This window comes from Corvus hawaiiensis, chromosome 6 (assembly GCF_020740725.1).
Source record: "Corvus hawaiiensis isolate bCorHaw1 chromosome 6, bCorHaw1.pri.cur, whole genome shotgun sequence".
NCBI classification, from domain to species: Eukaryota; Metazoa; Chordata; class Aves; order Passeriformes; family Corvidae; genus Corvus; species Corvus hawaiiensis.
In genome coordinates, this window is record NC_063218.1 from 55846296 (window position 1) to 55864570 (window position 18275).

General features: G+C 38.6%; 1 long non-coding RNA gene across 1 annotated transcript in view; it reads right to left on the minus strand.

Annotated features, from left to right (window-relative positions):
- Positions 1–16315, minus strand: part of LOC125326981 — a 131073-nt gene extending 114758 nt beyond the window's left edge. Inside the window, exons 1-2 of the long non-coding RNA XR_007204097.1 lie at positions 16209–16315; positions 15839–15886 (exon numbers count right to left, since the gene is read on the minus strand). This is a non-coding gene — a long non-coding RNA (uncharacterized LOC125326981). The remainder of the gene's footprint in view (positions 1–15838; positions 15887–16208) is intronic.
- Positions 16316–18275: the final 1960 nt, after the last annotated feature.

Consider the following 18275-nt stretch of genomic DNA (forward strand, 5'->3'; position numbering starts at 1 on the left):
ACTAATATTTGCCTATTTTAATCATTGGACACTTCCAGATCCTTGAAAATATAAACCCAATTCTCTTTCTCAGGTGAGATTTATGCCAGAATCCTCAAAAGGGCTTCAGTATTGCTCCATTCAATGCTGCAATGCCTAGTTGTAAGTGTCCTGCAATGTAATGGAAATCAGCACCTGGAGACAGAGGAAATTGCATTAGATGGACTGATATGGATGGGACATTCAGCTGCAGCACTCTCCTGGTAAGTTTTAGCACACAATACTGCAATGGATGAGTTTCACTTAAGCCATAGGACTACGGTGTATTTAACAAGAGCCGCGTGACTTTAGTGCTGGTTGAATTCAGTGCCCTTTGGTAGTAGCCAAGAATTCTTTGGGAAGTGTTGTGTCAGGTTAGCACTGTTATTATCTAGTCAAACTGCAGCACAATTTAGAGGTTCCTATTAAGAAGGAATGAAAGGACAATGAAATAGCACTCGGGATTTTCAGTTAATACTCCATGTTAAATACCACAGGGGGAAATGTAAAGCTGCTTGCTGGAGACACTTGAAAGGGCCATAAAGATTGGCACTGCAGATGCCATATAGTCAGCAGTGCAAGCAAATAGGAGATGGTAAGGTGCGGTCTAGAATGTTAAAGAAAATAATCCACAGTACAAGAGAGGGAACAATGGAACACCAGCATAACAAGATGAAAAATATTTTCAAAGATACATATGTTGCAAGCCAGTATTTGTTGAGACTAGAAGGAAGATGACTGGAGCTGTCAAGACATGAAATGATAAGGGCCTGAGTGAGAGTTCTGGTCATGTGAAGGGAAAACAAAGGCTGAATCAGACTGAGATTGAGCAGGAAGGAGCAAATGTACCATGTTAGCAACAGCAGAAAGAGAAAGAAAAATGAAAAGGCAGTGAAGTCTAGTGTGGAATAACGTGTATGGACATGTATGTACTGCCCTGATACCGTAGCATTTGAGGTAACAACATTTTAGAGTTCTCATTGGACTGGTAGTTTCATTTTCCTAAGCAGATACCCTTGGCAAAGCCAGGCTGAGAAGACAAATGAGGTGCTGGAAGGAGGCCGTGCAGCTGGTGCTGCAGGCACAAGATATCTCCTCAAGTGTTGTGAGGTGGGTTATTTTTTCTTCAGCAAATAATTTCATATTTTATGCAACTAAACATAATTTAATACTTTTATTAAAAAAAATTAGTAGAAGACAATTAGCCTGCATTTAATTTTCAAAAGTCTATCTTCTTTTCTGACTAGAAAGCTGTGTGCAGTTCAAAATAGTACTTTAATTCTTGACCCACTCTTTAATGATTCAGCGTTATCCCACTGATCAACTGTTTCATAACAATATGTTAAAACTTGGAGGAATGAAAACCTTAATGTTAAAAAACACTCACTCCAAAGGCTGTCTGGTCATTAAAGACTATTCTTCTGAAAGGAGAGGTCTTTGGCATTTTTCATTAAAAAAACCCCAAACATAAAATCAGTTCAGGGTCATTTGTAAAATCTGACTGAGGCTGAATGCATTAGGATCAACTTTTCCCCAGATGCTCCTGCATCAAGAAATGTGAAGGTACATCCATGTTTTCTTTGCATCTTTACTGATGATGACCCTAAACTCAAGTTTTGAGATGACTTTCAGATATAACATCTTTACAGAATCTGTGCAAGGATTATATTGACTAATGTGACAACGTGCTGGTCTTTGAAAGATTGGTGGGATAACTTTGGCAACCATGAAGCTTGTTGTTAATGAGAAATTAGAGGTTGTGACATTTTAAAAGGGATGGTGAGCCCCAAACTGTTATTCATCAGCTACACCAGCTGGACAGGCAGTGGTGAGATAAATTTTTTAAGCAAAAAGCAAGCTGCAGCACATTCTGAGTCAAGAATTCATGGAGCAGTTGCACAATTCAGTTATACAGTATACAGTCAAGAGAAAATAAAATCAGAAGAAAGAAATACATAAATCCACCCCAGCAGAAACTGACTGGCTCTTTAATTGTCTTATGTTTAAATGTTTTCTTACTGAAATTAATAGCTTCATACTCTCCACTTGTAAAAATATAATGCACAGAAGTGACAGGAAAAAGGCATGTCTTAAACTAGCCAGGATTATTCTACACAAATGTAACTAATCAAAAAAAAAAAAAAAATCTGAGTTTTGTTCATTGCTCAAAATTTTGAACAAAAATAAAATGAAAATTTCAACCTGCCAAACACTATGACAGTGGGAATTTAGAAGTCACAGCATAAAATAGAGCTAGTGGCAGTAGCTGCCACCACTAAGACACTTTGGTGTTTTCCTAGCGGGCTAAGCTATTTTTTTTCATTATGAAACACAATAGAATTGACATCACGTTGAACACACAAAACCCCCAGCACTTTCATCGAATCACTGACGGACAGGCTTCCAAGGACTGCAACGTTTTCCAGCAGCCTCCTCGTACTGACAGGAACAAGTGTGTAAACCGAGGAGCGGGTCTGATACAATTCAGATACACTGTATGAGAACAGGCATTTAATTTAATCTGCAGACAATTACTGGCAAAGCTGCTTTTGTGCGTTGGGTTTAATTCCTGGGCTGTGAAGTCATGAAATGGTGCTCAGCAGAGCAGAAAGGTGAACACCATCCTGTTAAGTGAAAGCAAAGAGGCCATTTTACGGATGGCTCCATAAACTGGCTAAAGCAGAGCCTGTGTCCCGAACAAAGGACACTGATTCCCAGCCACATTCCCTCCCAAACAACCCCAATCGCCAGCTGAAAAGTAACTTCACACAAACAATGGTTAAGCCTCTGACTTGTGGCTTGAAGCAATTTCTTTGTCAGACTTTGTCTGTGGACATAATTAGTTGTTTGCCAGGGAATTTCTTGGCACAGTCCATAGCCTAACATTTTTAAAACCAGAATGGATTTCTACTCATTGGGAAAGGGGGTCTAAAATACTTTATTGTCAGAAGCCATTAATGTAAGGATATAACTAATTGGAGAAAAAGTGCTCCTTGAAGGTATCGGGAACCAACTGGATATGTGCCATTTCTGGGATGCTCACCAAGGGTTTCTATAAAAACAGAAAGAGGAAGTAGAAATGTTAGCTATTTACTTGTACATTACACACCATTTATCAAGGTTGCTCTAAGCCCTAGATTTGCATAATGATGTGTGGCACTGGGCCATGCCTGGTACCTGGAAAACCTTGGTGACTTTCCTTAGCTTGCAGAAACAGGAAAAGGGGCCCCTTGATTGCAGCGAGTATGTCTGGATCTGAAGCACACGTCGAGCAGTTCTTTTTTATTTTGGGCTTGTGCAGGTATAACCTGAGAACGTGGCAAAACATATGGCAGAAATTTCAGGGACATTTGTGGCTGAAATTTGGAGCAGGGCAGAGGGGAGTTTTGGAGTTTTGCCCCAGGGGATGCTGCTGCAGTCCCTGTGCTGGTCTCAGGGGCAGGATGCAGATCTGTGCTGCTGTCAGGGCTGTGACTGTTCACCTGCCGACACAAACTTCCCAGAGCAGCCACCTGAAAACCCACCAGTTCTTGTGGAATAAGAGCGCACCAGAAACTCCAGACTAGCAGCAGAGCCTGCACTTGTCTTTAGGATCTCGTCCTTGGTAATCACACCTGCAAACGACTGTGAAACTGAAGATACTGCCCAGGTGGTCTGCTGGGTAAATGAGACACAGAACCACAGAACCACAGAGTCACAGAATCACAGAGTCACAGAATGCATTGAGTTGGAAGAGACATTTAAGGGCCCATGGGCACGGACACTTCCCACCATCCCAAGTTTCTCCAAGCCCCATCAACTGGCCTTGAACACTTCCAGGGATTGGGCAGCCACAGCTCCTCTGGAGAAACTCTTCCAGGGCCTCACCACTCTCACAGGGAAGAATTTCCTCCTAATATCTCATCTAAACCTACTCTCTTTCAGTTTAAAGCCATTCCCCCATGTCCTGTCACCACAGTTCCTGATACCTACGTGTGGTGCCAGCTATACCCATTGACAATATATTAGTAGCTGATAAATATATTCAAATGAAGAGAGAAAAAAATTGAAAATACAGAAAATAATAAAACCAGGAACATAAGATATGAACAGATTTCAAGCACAAGACATCGAGATAATTATTATGGCAAAACATAAATAATTTTATTATGACTCATATTTTTAACTTTCTGTAAAAAAAAAAAAAGCTGGAGAATTACCCTTTCAGCTAAATGTTTTAAAATAATTCCATATAATTATTTTTCAGTAAATGTTACTAATCAGGAACGTGTGTGCCGATATTCAAGGTCTGCATCTGGCAGTAAAATCAGATGTAAAGGCTGACTACGAAACTCCTGATTTCACAAATCCAATGAAGAAGTTGCTTTTTGCATTTCTCGAGATAAGATCAAAAAAATTGTACATGCAAGCATAGAGCCTTCAACACAACACAGTTTCATACAGAATGCTTACATTCACTAAGCATTAAAAGCAATTTAATACTTCCCTCCAATCACTAGACCAGACAGAACTGAACATTCCCAAAGAGTTAAAAAATCACGTTATTCTGATAATGACAGATACAATTTTTAAAGATCAAATACAAAAATTACAATGTAAATCATACTTAATCAACTTTTTAAATAAAAATCATCAAAAAGAAAAAACAAGGTCGTTAATTTTTAAATCATGTTTGAATAAGTAAAACCAGAGACAAGGCAACATCTTCAGCAGTTTGGAATCCAGCATCCATAAAATACACAATCCATACTTATAGCAATGATTACATTTGGCTTTTATTAAAGTAATTAATACTTGGTATAAAAATGCTAGAGAATCCAGATGAAAAATTTATTATAAAAAATTAATGGAATTATTTAGGTTTGTAAAAGCATCAAACTCAGAAAAGCTATTTACTGTTCATAGCATAAATGTTTTATATATTATGTAGTGCACATACTATATAATTGAGTTTCAGTTTTTATTTTATTCATAGCCTTTAAAAATACGCTTAAACATTACAGTAAATATGAACTGTATGATTCATTGAGAATCATCTAAATAACTAAAAATCACTGCATAACTATTTCTAAGATTTGGCCATCCCCAATCAGACGACAACACAATTTGGTTCTATTGTTTTACCCTTAGTTTGAATGCCTGTACTTTCAAAGACAAAGAATTGACTCAAGGAAGTTACCCCAAAATACAGAGAAGAACAACTTGAAGGCAGTTATATGAAACTATTAATTCTTCAAATATTGGTACATAGGATTTTCAGAACAAATTGAGTGACTTGGTGCAAAAATCTCCACAATTACTGAGGTAAGTTAGATTTGAAAGGTAGAAACTTTCTATACTATTTCATATGACTCCACAATACTATTTCATGCAGCTTAGATGGGAAGTTAAATTCTAACCTTCTGTCTCTGTGTAAAACATAAAGATCACATTTTATTTCAGTTTATCAGTCTGAAAATGGACTCTACCATCGAGACAGTGAAGCTGGAAAAGTTTCTAAGTGCTACCATTTTTCCCCAGTAAAGACAGTGTAAAATTATTCAGCAGTGGAGAAATTAATGTACAATGCTCCAGTACCAGTTCCAGATAGATTTCAGCATTCCTGCTCAGTGCTTGAGTACAAAAGTAACTCCCCAGTATTCAGGCGGGCAGAGGCCAAAATAAGACATACTGCTGGTAAACAGCTAGCATAAATATTAATCACAGAAACAACAAGATTAAAACCAAAAAGATTTAGCATCTGTCTGTTGCTGACAAAAAGAACAACAGTTCATGGCTTTTAAAAATTGAAATCAACATTTCATTTACAAGTACTTACATAGAGCTCTAAATTGAGCACATTAACCAGATTGCAAAGTGCTAACTTACTTCTCCAGTGAATAAACAATGGAGTTAGTCAAGCTGCCAATCATTTTCCCTAAAACAGGAATATCATATATGAGGCACCACACTCCTTACAAGCTTTCATTTCTCTCCTGCCAGGTCCATTTTGTCATTATCTATTTTGTTAACTGGCTTCATGCAGTGTCCTGGATGGAGCAGCAGCAGCAGAAGAAAGAATGTCAAAGTAGAATTGACCAACCTAAGTTTCCAACAAACAACAGAAAGTGCAGCTTAAGAATTGGTCCATTTTAGGTTCACATCTCATCCCATCCATAAGCTCCAGCCCAGCAGAAACTGGTGGATCTGCCCAAAAATGGACAAACACTGCAGAGCAGAGGAGTGTGACCACACAAACAATGAGAGAGGGGGAGTCAACAAGACTGGAGAAAGTGGAAACAAAGGCTAAGTGAAGAAGGAAACAGAATGAACTACCTTCCTCTACCACTGCAGACCAACAGAATTCTCCATCGTGGGCTTCACCTACTCCATGCAAATTAACCTGGGAACTCCAAAAACCTCTTGGCCTTTTTTTTTTTTTTTTGTAGCTGGTAAGGCATTGCCAATTGGGTACAATAATTTCCTTTTGTTTCATAACAAACATCACACTATCAGCGCCCTTCAAAAGCTTTATATTTTTACCTTAACTTCCATGAAACCAGAGCTGTCCTAAACCAGCAAACCTCTAAGCAGCTTACCCCTCAAAAATGCATGCATGAATACTGTCTCAAGCAGGAAACAATGCCAGCTTGGAAATCAGAACACCTATCTCCACTGGAGAGATGGTGTGGATGAGTATAAATTGTGAGAGGTGATACTTCAGTAGGCAGAATTACAGATAGTCATGAGCAAATGATGACAGAAGGTGCAGCACCCAAGGGTTTTCGAGCTCCTTTAAACTCTTAGAAAATTTTCATCCTTGCAACTCTTAATGAATTGGGAACTGAACAGGGCATCTTGCCTTTGAAAATGCAAGGCTAAGAACTGTCCACAAAATTAAGATAATTTCCCACTTCATGTCAAAAATGTAGCGCTTCAAGAAGCAACATATCAAGTTACATATAATCCACAGCTTCAGAAATTCAACTCAAGTAAAACTCAGTAAGCCAAAAAAAGGAAGCTCTTAAAGGAAAGTTTTCTAGATACAGTAGATACAGATTCTTTGTTTAGCTACAGAATAATACAGAAATTTCCTAGAACTCCAGGGGAACAAACTATTGTTTTTAGAAGTAGCAGAAATATGTAGGTAGACTTCTGATCTTTCTTAAACGTGCTAGAAGTTCATAAACAGGGAGATGCAAACATTGATCTCTAGCAGTAGTACATCTATTTGTTTTCAAGATATGAGAATAAAGGGTCCTATTACAGAAACACTCTTTTCCTCCCAAAGAAGAAAATAATTGATATTTTCCTGTGACAATGGACAACACCAGCTACTGTCTATTGTCCACTTATTTGAATCAGTTCTTGAGAGTCCCTGATGGAAATTCAGGAAGAAAAATCCACTCTAAATATAACCTGCATTAGGTTTGCAGCAGTATTGAATATGGTCCCTGTATTTGAGAATAAACCCTGCAATTTCCATTCAGTCAAGAAGCCTTTCCAGGCTATTTTGCAGAAGTGACTGAAAATTGGCAAGGGAATTGATAGTGACTAGTAATGAAGTTTTTACCCTAGTGGAGAGACCAGAGAGTTTTATAATTCATTGGAGTACAAATCTTGAGAATTGTGAAAGGAACAAGGTCTCAGCAAGTTAATTTCTCTAAACTTTATTAGTTTATATGGCAATTTACCTGACAAAGGAGAACATGAGAAGAAATGCTTGAGGCAGTTCATATGATTGTAAAATTCCAAACAGGTAATATAAAATATTCCAGATTACAGGCAAAAGTAAATTGAATAAACCTACCATAATTCTTCATCGCTTCAAACATTATTCATTCATTAACCATTTATATTAGAAGAGCATTTTGAATTAGAAGTCATGAACAAAAGGATTTACAGAGGGATGTCTTTACTTGTATATTACTAACATTATATTCAGACTGAAGGAAACTAAAAAGCCAAGAGAAACTTGTATCTTTTGGTTTTTTCACTAAGAAAAGTGAAGGAGTATGTAGAAGATAAGGCTCTAAAACATTAATCAGATTCAATTCTCAAAATAATATTTTCAGGGAATTACTGCCTTGGCTTCATCAGTTGATCCAAATCATCCAGCAAGTTCATACTGACAAGTAAAGCTTGTGTTTATTTCCATTTCAAACAGCTAAAAATTAGCTCAAGATGCTATATTTATCTGGATCCTTACATACAGATTTTAGTACAGGGCTATTTTGGCCTTCAGAACACAACTCCCTGTTGTAAATGTTAAACAGGAAGTTGGAAGTTTCGTCAGATGAAATTGCCAAAGAACAGAGTTAATATTAGAAGCACTTTTAAACTCTAGTTTGATGCTTTTGTTAAAGTGAGTTAAGTGAAAATGAATGTGGGCATAGGAATAGTCAGGTTTGGGTTGCCAAGTTCTCATGCTGAGAACCAGGCGAGGATGTCCTTTCAAAATATTTGGCTTCCAGACACAGAAACATAAATTGCATCAATTTACACTCAGTGCAGGTTTTCAAGATTTGTCTCCCACACAATAACACCATTGGAATGAGCAGCTGGATCCTGAGCCACGGTTCTACAGGAAAATGGGCATTCTGTGCCTGCAATATATGAAAGATCCAGATTGTTTCACATCAGACAGGTGCTGGGCTTGTGTCTCACAGCCACAGATGTTCTGTAATGGGGTTGGTATAGAAATACTGTACAACAAGATGAGTTAATCACATGAACTTCAACAACAGAGGTCACATAACTCATAAAAAGTCAATTTCTATTAGAAGGATGTAAGTCACAATGCCTCCAATATTTTTATAGGTGGGAATTATGGCATTTGTCTAACTCCAAATTAATAGATGATATCTAGTAAAACAGCAAGGCAGTCAGAATTGCTCATACAGATGACATAAGACCAGTCCAATAAGCCCAGATGAGAGGATCTGAACTGACAACACTTTGGGGACAGAGATTCTGGGAGATCAAACTACCTTCCAGCTTGATGCAGAGACAGCTGTTGGGCTGAGACAGCCCCATATGATCTGCAAAGTGTGTTTCATATCAGAGATTGCATTCCTGATCCACAATTTTAAACAAAACCCCCAATCCTCTCTTAGTTCAAGAGAAGTCAATATTGATCATAGTTCCTAAAACAGCACTTCTGCAATAATATTGGTATTTTTTGCCTGCAAAGGACTGTTTTGCTTTTACTGTGAGTGATTTAAATATCCCCCAAACCCTTCAGCCTACCTACCTTCAGACTACAATGACACCATTTTAGCCATTTCATTTTGACGATATATTGAGCCAACTATACTTTATAGGTCTCAAGAACTTGCTTAAGCACACTCCTCTCATTTTTTAAATAAACAAAAAAAGGCTCAATCCCAATACTTGTAGATTCATTGTAAAATAAAGTTTATTGCACCTACTTACCATTAGCATGAGTGATTTTATTACAGCATAAATATTAGGATTCTCTGATTATATCTTTCTATCTAATTCCCAGAGGAAAAAAAAAACCAGTCGAGCTTTTGCTAGAAGGACCCTAAAATAATAAGGCAAAAACTGTACCAAAACAAACAGTGAAGGTCACTGTCACCTCAGTTGTCCTTCACCCACTCATTCTTCTGTTTCCCAAGTCCTGCTCTGGGACTGTCACCACTTCTCTTTACTCAAGCTGCAAACCATTGGGGAAGAAGCTTGGCTTTTGTTCTGAAAAAACCTCACTTTATCAACAGCCCAGTTCACCCAAAGTACCTTGGTTGATTTAAATCACTCAGAGTGAGTGGCCTTTAAATCAGGCTTTCTACAGAAAATAAAAATAAATGTCGCATTCCATTCCATGCAGGTTTTCAAGAGAAACACTGATTTTAATCTGGTTTACAGCTCATGTGGCTAATATCCTACAATATATATTAAAAACAGGCACTTTGGTTTAGAACCTTTTATTCTAAACCTGAAGAAAGAAAAAATAACACCTTGCAAAATAATTAAATGAGAAACCGGACTATAGTTAGAAAAAAAAAAAGACGGGGGGGGGGGGGGGGGAAGCAAAATAAACTAGATTTACAGCAACCTTCAACAGTGAAAATGATAACTCTGTTGCAAGTGGACACTGAATAATCCAGTTAAATGCTGGACCTCCCCTCACAGTGCTATTAAAACCCAGAAATCTTTTCTTTCAGAAGAGTTTCTTGGTAGCAGAGCAGCGACGAAACACTTACGTAGAAAATACATAATTTCTGAATATCCGAGGAACTGATTTTAGGTGAACATTAAATGACAACCGCCAGCAAATCTTTTCATAGAGGACTTTTCCACTTCCACACACAGCACAGAGCCCGGGTAAGTGACTACACCTGTGTAGTTCTGCCCTCTCCTGGTGCATCCAACACATGCAGGAGACACTGCAAACACACCGAACAAATAAATTCTTGCGCAGCAACAACAAAGCTGCCAGACTGACCACCGGCTAATTTGCTGGAGGTTACATGCTCTGCACTGTCTTACAATCACTGCTCTGGGTTCTGATCTGTGTTAAGTGTTTATGGATAGAAAAGGATCTTTTCAAACACAAGATAAATTTAATCATGTATTTACACAATAAAACGCCATTCTGTTTTTGCTATTGCTTTATTTGTAGAAAGATCTTAAATAATGCTTTATTTTATAATTGTTAAATATTTTTCTCTTACTCTGATCTAAGTTCTCTGTGTAAACTCAATAAATACTTCAATAATGAGAGAGTTTTGAGAGATAACCACATGCTCAGATATCTGAGTGGCAACTCCTGGTTAAGTGAGTTCAAAATCTGAAGTTTCATTTCATTTTATATTTTCTTTTATCCCAGCACTGTGATACTGCTTTCCCATGTCCTTTCCTTTAACATACTTCTTGTACACATTTGACAAACACCAGGCTTGCTACCCTAAAGTGCAAACATACAAATAAACATATAAAATGTTCCTCATGAGTCAAAAACCTTAACAAAATTTGATAAAACCCTCCCTCGTGGCTTCTGTGATAGCCTTTCCACCTTCATCACCACAACCAGAGTGCATGGAAAAGGAAGAATTGCAAATTGTTTTGCACAGTTGGGTCCTGGGAAGCTCAGAATCTGCTTTAGCAAACAAGGTGAAACTCTTGGATAAGCACTGCTAAGATGCAACCTGCTTTAAGTGTTTTTAGGACACGAACAATGATAATGGAAACTTGTAAAAGTATTGCAGAATAACAAGAAAGCTCTTACTTTTTAATTTTTTTTCCTATAAGGAAAAGAATTCCTTATTTTCTGCTCCTGCTTCCCTGAAAGCAACACAACAAAGGGATCATCCTCAGGCCTTGGCCTCTCACAGTGATCCGAGGGTTGCAGCTGAGTTTAGAACCTTAACAAGACTTTATGATAAAATAAACATCTGACCCCCCCAAGAGTTTGCTTTCCAAACAGTAACAGCTGGACTAGTGAAGACAGATGTTCTTGTAGGCACCAAAGAACAAATTTCTTCCAGTTTGTAATGAAGGTACTCTAGTAAAGGGCTTATAAACAACTAAACAGCTGTTCATAGAGGGACTTACCCCAAAGTGTTGGTGGAATTAGAAACTCCAAGACTGAAGAACCAGGAAAGAATCAGCTCTAATCTCCCATCCCTAATAGGAGTATCTTTGTTTTTCTACAAGGCAGTTTTTGTCTCATCCTTGCCAGAAAATTTTTCTAGAAAATGATTTTTGTCATATAGAGAGGTCAAAGATCTTTCCCAGGCAAATAGCAAAACTATTGCTCTGAGAGGAAAATGTATATTTATACACACAGAGTTCCACAAGATCTACTGCAGTCAATAATAGTTTTAGAAGCACTGATGTAACAATATGTTATAAAATAGTAGAACCAAATATTAGGATATTCTAGTTTCCTGATAGTAAGTTTATAATGAATTAATTTCCCATTGAAATTCCAAAGGAGTGATTTTCTTACTCTGGAGACAGAAGAATTGGTTTGACATATAATTTGAATTTATCATGCCAATTTCCAGGATTCTAGAACGATTTCCCACTAATTATGCACCTACCAAATATTTTCCTTTTCTAACTTTGTTACCTTGGCAATTACTGCCTGGAACATTCTGAGTATCCTGCACTGCTGTTCCTACAGACACACTCACAAAGAGTTTGAACCAAACTGCTCTGTTCCAACAAAAACACAGTCACAGAAAAAGTGAGAAAACATTCTCATCTCTTTGTAACTGCACTACCAGGAGAAAACTTAGTGATGAAGGGAGCTTAAAACATGTAACCCTTACTTGAAAAAGCCCCAAACATTCATTGGGAGCAAGCAAGGTCATAACATTCACAGTTCTAAGAGCTTTAAACCTGGCAGAGAGAAAATCCCAAGATCTAAGAGATGCCATTTCTTGGCACCTGATTAACCTGGGAAAGTCACAGCTGGATCTGAAATGGGCTGTCAAAATTCTCACCAGCAAACCCGGTTCTTTGTGCTGTCATGCTCCTTTCTAGATGTTTGGTGGCACTCGTGGCATCCTGCCACAGCCTTGTCAGGCAGGCTCAGATCCACAAACCCTGCTCCCTGGGCTCACAGCTGGCCCGACTGTCAGGTTGGAAGCATGATCTTGGCGTTTGCTCTGCAAACACATGTATGAAATGGCCATTGGCACCTGAAACACCCCAGACATGCACACTTGCCTCACAATCCGACACCTGAAGACTACAACAGCTAGGTACCAATGGGAAGTAGCCAGCTCCATCACCATTCCAGAGGTTTTTTTATTCCATTTCTCTTGTTCATACATGGACTGGGACTATGTTTCTGCTTGCAAGTGTTTAGATACATTGTATAATAAAACATTTAGCACCTCTCACGCATTATGTCTGCATATAATCAGTGTACCCAGGCACTCCACTGGGATTCTAAACAGTCATTAACACAATTCACTTTGAGCATGAAGACTGTTGTGTTTTACTATTAGCTGTCTTTCAGGTGAATATCTAGAACATGATAGGTGCTTTCTGGTCCATTTCCCACATTAATATACTTTTCCCTATGGCTGTATTATTTAAACAACTTGTTGTTTTACAGTATTACCTGCTACTCCACCATAAAATCAGCTTATGCCTCTACTGGCTTGGAGACTCAGCAAATGTAGTACCTCCAGCTAAAAAGAAAACTGCCAGAAAGAAAGGAAAAGGAGGCATTTTCTCCTCTTCAATTAGGCAGATTCTGGTGCTTTTGCTGTATGCACTGAAGCAGTAACACTGTATAGGTGGTAACAGACTCTCAGTCTCCTTCCCTAGCAGAGCTTTGTTTCACCCTTTCTGCAGGTCCAGACAATGCTTCTATCACTGTACAAAGCCTTTTCAGCAGACAAGATAGTCTCTTCCTATTAGACACTTTTCTCCAGCTTTCATTTATCACTCCCTCTCACTTCTCTGCCCTCAGCAAGAGCTCACTACCTGTTCTGTCCAGGGAAGATCCAGAAACTTCTCTTTGATTCAGAGTGCTTCATCACAGGATACTGTAACGAGTCACAGCTACCTAAGTCTATTCTACAAAAGAAACCTGCTACTGCTCCAGTCTGAGAAAGCCTCTCAGAAAAAACACTGTTCCTTCCAGCAGCCTTCTCCTATTAAGGTTCTCTAATATCTCTTATCCACTCACAGAAGGTGCAACTCTCTGCACTTAATTCATGGGGAAGAATCTAGGCTTTGGCAAGAGGTGAGATCTGAAAGTCAGAAGGGACTTTCTTTCAGTCTCTTTTTAGAAAGAAATACAGCAATTTGAGATCTGAAATCCTGATGTGGATGTGTCTACACCTGTTCTCTTCAGCAAGTTAATGTCCTGTTTACCTCCATTTGTTCTATCTTTGACAATAAGCAATAGTACAGATAGTAATGCACTGTTGATTATTTAATCACAGGATAGCTCTGAACCTGCATTGTTTGCTCTAAATCCACTGCCTGCAAAACCGATTGTAAATCTCAATCAAAATTAAAAGGGAAAGAAAAAAGATCCTTCAGGTTTTTGGGTAAAAGCTCATCTTTACAAAAAGTGTGACATAACCATAATTGTGGCAAAAACTCCAACACTTCTTGAGTGAGTGAAAATTAGAAGTTTGAGTTTAAATGTTTTAAACAATCTTTTCACATCTATAGTCTAATTTGTTCATTTTATGCTTCTTATAACAAAAAAAGAGAGACATAATCACTTTACCTTTGGGGGTTAACAGAACCCTTGTGACTACTTGTAACCATGGAAATATGAAGAGCTACTCAGAGCCCAACATCAAACTAACAGAGGTGCCAGGAGACAGAAAATAGATATATGATGAATTTGCTACATATGAAAACCCATTGAATCTGTACCAAGTGCATTAACAACATAAAAAACCAAAGTCACAAAGCCTTTTAATTGCTTAAAAGTGCATGGCATTTACCATGGCTTCCCACAGAAAATAAAGGGAAATGCCTTTAAAGGCTTGTTTTTAAAGCACTGAGTGCATCAGAACTAGTTTAAAAGCAGAGAAAAATAGGAGGTAAAAATGGTTACTACGTGAATAGGAAGAGTAACAATATGCATTTAAAGACTAAAAAAGGCCCCTTTGAAGAAGAAGGGTTTTCACGGACTAGGATTGTAGTTATGGAGATTATGCAACCAATGGCCAGTGACATCTGAGTTAGTCTGCACCAAGCACCATTAGGAATGTTTTCTCATCCTCTGCTAGCAGCCCTGAGTTTAACAGACACAGAAATACCTAAGACAAGCAAACACTCGTGATGATTTGTTGACATATCTGCCTTATAATAATAAGGCATGTGCACATTTAACTGCCTTTCCTGTGACAGCCCAAGCCACAAAACACTGTTTAACCAACCACAACTTCAATCCTCAAACACCATCATCCTCAAAAAGAGATACTTCTGGAAAAAAAGGAAAACACCTGCATTCCTTGCTCTGCTAAGAAAGAAATGACCAACAACAGAAGAAAAATCTTTGAAATAATACATCTCAGCAAATGATATCTACTTGGAAGATAAAATAATGAATACAGTAGAAAAACCCTACAATGTATGTGCACACTTCATACATTACACAGGTGCAGGACGACTCAAAGAGCCAAAATGTGCCAGCACAATCAAACTGATACTTTCTCACTCTTGTACCTTTGGTACCGTCAGACAAACTGTGTGACCACCTTCTTTTCTTTAGCCCACTGCTAACTACAGAATCAGAACTGTCCTCCAGGACTAATTGTAGGTCAAGAGTGAGACTTTCTGGGCCTATGTTAGCTGAAGGAAATACACATTTACTACCTCTCACAGGTATGATTTGCTGGTTCATCATGCCACCATCTATTTTGCCCGTTTGCCAGAATTGTTTTTCAGGTCTTCATTAAATTTTAAGCTCAGGGTCAGGTTAATGCCATGAAAAGTGAAGATACCATCTGGACAACATTTTCTTGCAATTTCTCATCTTATTTGTACTTCCAGTTTCAGGGCTACCTTGCATACCTTTGCAGATATGCTGAGTTAGGGTACATTCATTACACAAACCCACAGATTATTACACAATCCAAATGGATTCCATAGGGTTGCATGAGGTATACAAAGTGCATTTCTAGTGTGCCAAGAGAATCTTGGCTGCCCTTCTTGTTTACAGTAAGTGTACAATTTCTCTTTTTAGTCATATTTGGGGATTCAATATTCATGAGAAATACCAAATGCAAGAGGTAGAAATGTCTGAATACAGGCCAAGTAATAGAAGTCTGAGGTTTTTATTAGTGGCAAAATCTTCATATAGACCAATTAATATAATTATTGATTAACTTACATTATTGTGGCATTTGAGCCTTTTACCCTCTGAAGCTCAAGCTAATACCTAAAATCACAAACAAAAAGATAACGTGAAAAAAGAATTAGGTGTACCACAACAGAACACCAGCAAAAAGAGCAATGATTTTCATTTTTATCTTGTATTTCAGTGGAGAATCTTGAAAGACTTTAAAAATATTAAAAAGAATGCTTTGAAATTTTATGCTGTTTTATGCCATCAACATAATTAAGTACGACAACAGCATAAGGATTATGGAAGCAAATCTAAGGAAATTCAAAATAATTGGCTACCCCAAGCTGCTACTTCCACCTTGGAATTTGAATTAATTAAAAAATCAAGTGTAAAACAACAGTAGGAAACCACATACCTAAAAGGACTACCCTCCTAAGAAGGCAGGAAAGACTTTTAGCATAGATTTTCTTTCCATAGAAGGAAGGGAGTTGTAGGTATCCCACCAAGACTGGGCTCTCTGGCATAGGAACCTGCAGGAGGAGTATGTGAGGAAGCACTGACCAGGATTTTATTTTGTTGGGTGTTGCTAGTTTGTGTGTCATTAAGTTGTTAAGACTCCCCTGTAATCTCATGCATCGCCTCTTGATCTGTGTTGCAAACACTGGTTCATAGACACCTGAAGATGGCACAAAGCTTATAAATAGGCAACTTCCTGGAAGCACATTCAAGGAAGCAAAGAAATGGACAGGGAAATAAACACGGCAAGGGCATACACAGAGTATCTTAAATTTCATTAGCATTATGTGAAAATCATTGAAGTAATACTGGACAAGAAGTGCAAGTGCCCGCTGGCATTTTTTATTAAAAAACTGCATTGTTTTGGTGGTTAAAATGTGTTGATCAACATATCCTAAAGAAATATGTAGCACTCAGAGCAAGCCATAACCATCTGCTTAGACTGTACCACCTGCCCTGCCCTGGGCTCCTGGGGCAGCCTTACGGCCCCTCATTTATCTGGCAACAATGAACATTTTAGTCATGCTCCCTCCTCTCCCTCTGACTCCATGGTCAAGCTGCTGTATCACACTTTGAAGAAACACCAGCAGGACTGACTCAAGAACAGTATGGCTGTTATCCAGACTAGTCCTTCTATGCCCTTCTTGCCTCCAAACACATGTTCATAGTGAGTGGATAGGTCTGTGTTATGTTTAAGATAAACAGTGTAACAGGTCACTTTGATGATCATCTTTTTGCTCATCACACTGAGAACTACTGGGGTTTTTTTCAGAAGTAAAAAGCAAAACTACTTCCTCACCAAGCATAGAATAATAAATTATATGAGTCTAAATCATTATTATATGAGTCTAAATCATTCTATAAAGGCCCTAATTTTCATATGTGGTCACATATGGAAATGGAAACATCACATTGATATCAAAGAAGTGCAATTATACAAGAATAGTTAAAATTTATGCCACTCCCAGTGACATGCACACAATTAATAAGCAGATACATGAAGTCATGGAGTGGGTGTGGAGAGGGTGGGGCCTGTATCAGATGTGGGAGGGAGCTTTGTAGCTTTGCTTTAAGTTCAAACTGTTCGGGCAACTGCAGGAGAAATGAGTGGTGGATAGAGTACAGCGTGAAAGTGGAGCTGAAGGACTGTGAGCCACATGGTGCAGAACCTCCTGGCCACCAGTCACGGGGAACAAGTGGAGGGTAAAGTCCCCTTGTTTTCCTTTGTTAAATCCCTCCCTTCAAACCCAAGGGATTGTAGCAGCAGTCTGGGTGAGAATACATTTAGTATGACATTGCTGCTTAAGAGTTCAACAAGCAAGGCCAGCTAAACACACAAAACACGTTGGATGCCAGGTCACTCACGTGGGAAATAAAATGTGCAAAGAAAAGTAGCTTTCCACCTTTCCTAGGCAGGTTTTGCTGCTGAGAAAAGAGTCAAATTACCCTTCCAGCACCTGAACTCATCAGTGGGACATCCTGACACCTCCCAGCTTCAGTTTCCAGTTCACATCCCCCAGAGCACAGCTCCTGAGCATGCAGGTCCTGCGACTACATCAGGGCCCAAGGACTGGTGGGGCCAAGGGAGGGTTTAAAAAGTGTGGGATTCAGGGAAAACATAGCAAGGGAGCTCCACTGCACACTGTGCTCAAGGGCCCGATGTATGCCATCCCTCCACAGTGCCTTATTCTGTCCTTTCTCCTCATCAGTCTTTTTCCTAAGCATCTCCAGGAACAGGTAACTTTAGCTTCTGTCAGGACTATTTTGTCATTTGTTTAGAGCTGAGTGGGATTTAAAATCCATGAAGATGGAGAAGACTTTTCTTTTTGCATGAACAAACAGGTGAAGTCCTAGGACTTTATGGCAAGAGGCAAACTACTTGATAATTGCTGGATTTTGGAATTAGTTTGCAACTTGGTGTCCATTTCATCCTTCCACGACGTAAACATTTCCAAGTGAAATTAAA